The 5,142-nt window shown below is 44.6% G+C and overlaps 1 pseudogene; it reads right to left on the bottom strand.

Moving 5' to 3' along the window:
• Window positions 1-377: 377 nt before the first annotated feature.
• Window positions 378-495, bottom strand: LOC126282667 (5S ribosomal RNA; annotated as a pseudogene).
• Window positions 496-5,142: the final 4,647 nt, after the last annotated feature.

Here is a 5,142-nt window from a genome sequence, read left to right as displayed (position 1 = left end):
CTGATACTCCGAACTGTCAAGTTGACGGTATCTTGATATTCTGAGCTGCTAGACTAGTGTAATGTTTCGGGAGAAAGAAATATTTTATCAGTAAGAGTCAGCTGTATAGTACTAGACGAATGTACAGTGCATGTATCAGAAGAATGTCCTTTTATTTACTTCGAAAGAATTAGATGTGGTGTTACGTTACGTAACTTGCAGTACAGATTGCAGTAATCGAACAAGAAACCCGTAAAGATACAAAACAACGGTCGAGAATAAAAGAAAAGTGTGTGCTAAGTACGAGGGGCGTTCAGTAAGTAATGTAATGCTTTTTTTTAAATGTTTCTGAATCAAGTAACTCCTCATTGCCTCACAAGGGCTGAGCGCACCCCGCTTGCCAACAGCGCTCGGCAGACCGGATGGTCACCCATCCAAGTGCTAGCCCAGCCCGACAGCGCTTAACTTCGGTGATCTGACGGGAACTGGTGTTACCACAGCGGTAACGCCGTTGGCCCATGAAAATGGGCTACACGTACTAAATGAACAAGGACATAATCCCACATGCACTGGACATGACGGTTCTACATCTAATATAATCACCGTCGCTTATAACGCTCCGATCACCCACCTAATATAATCACCGTCGCTTATAACGCTGCGATCACCCACATACGAGACTGGTGTGTACACGATCACATCACCATGAGTGACCACAACGTCATTACACTAACTCTACACAGCACGCCCCACTACAACACAGAAACGCAACCCAGGAGACTGCTTTTTGGTATTACAGGCAAGGTCCGACACAAAATACAAGTACACATACTGCAAGATATCAATGATTTCAGAGCACACAAGCTTACAGACATCATTGCACGCACCCAGAACACTTGCATACCCACGCCAAGAAACACAAAACACCATACTTTTCCCTGGACTGCTCATCTAACGCGACGCAAACGAGACGCTAAACATAAACGAAAGCTCTGTCAAAGAGCAATCTCGGATAAAGAAAGACAGATACGACTAAACGAATACCGACTTGCCAAGGACAGATACAAACTAGAACTGAACAAGACCAGGAAGGACCTCTGGAACAGCCACTTTGCAATACAAACACAATTAAACATTTGGGGGGAACCATACAAGGTTGTGACTGAAAAAGTCAAGAGCCCACTGGTTCTGGGAACTTTGCAACAGAATGACGGTGCGATGACTAAGGGCTGGAGACGCACAGCGGAGTTTCTGTTAGGCAAACTCCTACCTGACGGCATCGCAAACACAGATACACCAGAACAAGCAGCACTGAGACGTGAACTCGACACCGCATACCTTACACCAACTGTCACCTGTCCTTTTGCGCAGGAAGCAGTGGCGATAGCGACCGCAGAACTTAAAAATAAAAAGGCTCCTGGACTGGACGGTATCCACCCTGAGGTACTAAAACAAATTGCACCGCAGATCGCCCCATATCTCACAACACTACTAAACGACGGCTGGGCCGCGTACCTGCAGTGTGGAAAACCTCGAAGGCGGTCATCATCAAAAAAGCTCCAGACAAAGACCCCTCCGAACCCAAATCATACACACCAATCTGTCTCATAAACATACTCCCAAAAATACATGAAAAACTCCTTTGCAAAAGATTACAAGCACACAGAACATTGCGGGATCTAACACCACATCAATACGGCTTTTGGGAAGGGAAATCAATAGATGATGCAATAAACAGAGCAGTACAAATAGTACACAACACACCTGCCAAATACACACTAGCTATCATGATAGACATCTTAGGCGCCTTCGATAACCTATGGTTGCCAGCTTTGTGCAAGACGATTAGACACCTGCAGGTGCCGGAGTCTTTCTACAACAGTTTTGTGGACTATTGCACAGACAGAACGGTCGTTTGGCATATGGACAACCAGAAAGTAATCAAACGTATTACAAAAGGCTGTCCACAATGGTCAATCTGCAGCCCCATCTTCTGAGACATAATGATAGAACCGCTCCGACGGTTACTAAAGGAGCACAATCTGACAGATGGAGTTGTCGCCTACGCTGATGACCTGCTTGTGGCAGGGTCAGCTAATAACCAAGCCAGCTAGAAGACAGAGCCAATGGAACACTATGAACAATAATCCAACGGTGCACAAACAACAAACCCAAGGTTGCCGAAAATAAAACAACCTACACATTGCTAAAGAGTATCCTGCACAGGAACCCAATAATCAAAATTGGGGACACAAACATAAGAAAATCAGTAGTTACACGCTACCATGGAGTATACAAAGACGAACGATTGAACTTTCATGAACGCATACGAATATGCACAGACAAAGAAGAAAGATACTTCATAAACTGTCAAGGTAAAACTCGGAACAATTCAGACTACCTCTGTCAGTTACATGGACATACCATTGCGCGCTCTCATCGAGCCAGTACTATGCTTTGCTGACAGCACGTGGGCCCACAGACTACGTTTTTCCACCAACAGAACTGTCGTACGTAGTGGGAAAAGAAGCGTCTTGCTTCGATTAACGGGGGCTTTCAGCACAACATCAGTCGATGCACTACACGTTGTGATGGGAATCTATCCTATAGATATAACCATCAGATACCGTGCGGCAATGTACTGGCTTAAGATGGGGAGACTAGACTAAGTTCGACAGATCACTGGAGTACCGTATGAGACAACACGCCAACTCAAAGCGTGGTGAGTGGATACATGGAAGAGCGAGTGGGACAATAGCGATAAGGGCCACCCAGTCTACAACTTCTTTCCTGATATCAGGGAACGACCAAGGAACGATCCCAGCCGATCACAGGCCATGGCACTTATCCCATGTGCTTGAGCCGCGTGAGTCTGCGACAGACTACTAGATTCACATGTGGGGAAGAAGGTTCCCCAGAACACACTGTCCTTCTCTGTGGGCAGCGCACAAACATAGGGCACACATTATTTACCAACCACTTGAACATTCAAAACGAATTGTACGCCGTACTACGCGACCCAGACCTGTGGGCTGAACTCAACACACTGACTGCCGAAATCTCTAAGATCCTGCATACAGAACACCTACGTAACAGACCTTACAGAAAGCAGGTCGGTGTACATAGAAAGCAGAGTGTCCATGAGATGGATAACAGCACTGACACCTCTAGTCAAGAACATACGGACACTGACCCTGGCAACGACACAGATATTGAAGCGTCTCACGCTGATGACCCATAGTGGCAACATGCGTGACAGTATAAATGGTCCAGAAAAACCAATACAAGGTTCATACGATCAAACACATACAAAGCTACCAGCACCATAACTGTACATATGTACATATTGAGCAGCACCTCCATGTCCAACGAGAGGTCAGTAGCATTAGAGAAGGAGCTTAAAGTTGGGTAACTCTTCAAGGGACCCACGCCTCCTGGTGAGCGGCGACGCACGGCCTCGACAGAAGGATCTTAATTGTGGTCCCTCTTAGCTGAGCCCAACCAGACTGATACATTAATGTAGATCAGGGAAAACCACTGTCCAGGGTGGGTTGTTTGCGTCGCCGGGAGATGCATGTCTTTCTTGTTGTTGTTGTTGTTGTTGTTGTTGTTGTTGTTGTCTTCAGTCCTGAGACTGGTTTGATGCAGCTCTCCATGCTACTCTATCCTGTGCAAGCTGCTTCATCTCCCAGTACCTACTGCAACCTACATCCTTCTGAATCTGCTTAGTGTACTCATCTCTCTGTCTCCCTCTACGATTTTTACCCTCCACGCTGCCCTCCAATGCTAAATTTGTGATCCCTTGATGCCTCAAAACATGTCCTACCAATCGATCCCTTCTTCTAGTCAAGTTGTGCCACAAACTTCTCTTCTCCCCAATCCTATTCAATACTTCCTCATTAGTTATGTGATCTACCCATTTAATCTTCAGCATTCTTCTGTAGCACCACATTTCGAAAGCTTCTATTCTCTTCTTGTCCAAACTATTTATCGTCCATGTTTCACTTCCATACATGGCTACACTCCAAACAAATACTTTCAGAAACGACTTCCTGATACATAAATCTATATTCGATGTTAACAAATTTCTCTGCTTCAGAAACGCTTTCCTTGCCATTGCCAGTCTACATTTTATATCCTCTCTACTTCGACCATCATCAGTTATTTTACTTCCTAAATAGCAAAACTCCTTTACTACTTTAAGTGTCTCATTTCCTAATCTAATTCCCTCAGCATCACCCGATTTACTTTGACTGCATTCCATTATCCTCGTTTTGCGTTTGTTAATGTTCATCTTATATCCTCCTTTCAAGACACTGTCCATTCCGTTCAACTGCTCTTCCAAGTCATTTGCCGTCTCTGACAGAATTACAATGTCATCGGCGAACCTCAAAGTTTTTACTTCGTCTCCATGAATTTTAATACCAACTGCAAATTTTTCTTTTGTTTCCTTTACTGCTTGCTCAATATACAGATTGAATAACATCGGGGAGAGGCTACAACCCTGTCTCACTCCTTTCTCAACCAGTGCTTCCCTATCATGCCCCTCGACTCTTATGACTGCCATCTGGTTTCTATACAAATTGTAAATAGCCTTTCGCTCCCTGTATTTTACCCCTGCCACCTTTAGAATTTGAAATAGAGTATTCCAGTCAACATAGTCAAAAGCTTTCTCTAAGTCTACAAATGCTAGAAACGTACGTTTGCCTTTTCTTAATCTTTCTTCTAAGATAAGTCGTAAGGTCAGTATTGCGTCACGTGTTCCAACATTTCGACGGAATCCAAACTGATCCTCCCTGAGGTCCGCATCTACCAGTTTTTCCATTCGTCTGTAAAGAATTCGCGTTAGTATTTTGCAGCCGTGGCTTATTAAACTGATAGTTCGGTAATTTTCACATCTGTCAGCACCAGCTTTCTTTGGGATTGGAATTATTATATTCTTCTTGAAGTCTGAGGGTATTTCGCCTGTCTCATACATCTTGCTCACCAGCTGGTAGAGTTTTGTCAGGACTGGTTCTCCCAAGGCCGCCAGTAGTTCCAATGGAATGTTGTCTACTCCGGGGGCCTTGCTTCGAATCAGGTCTTTCAGTGCTCTGTCAAACTCTTCACGCAGTATCGTATCTCCCATTTCGTCTTCATCTACATCCTCTTCCATTTCCATAA

This window comes from Schistocerca gregaria, chromosome 7 (genome assembly GCF_023897955.1).
Source record: "Schistocerca gregaria isolate iqSchGreg1 chromosome 7, iqSchGreg1.2, whole genome shotgun sequence".
Taxonomy (NCBI): Eukaryota; Metazoa; Arthropoda; class Insecta; order Orthoptera; family Acrididae; genus Schistocerca; species Schistocerca gregaria.
Note: the sequence above shows the minus strand (reverse complement) of the source record. Positions and strands in the feature narration are given on the sequence as shown.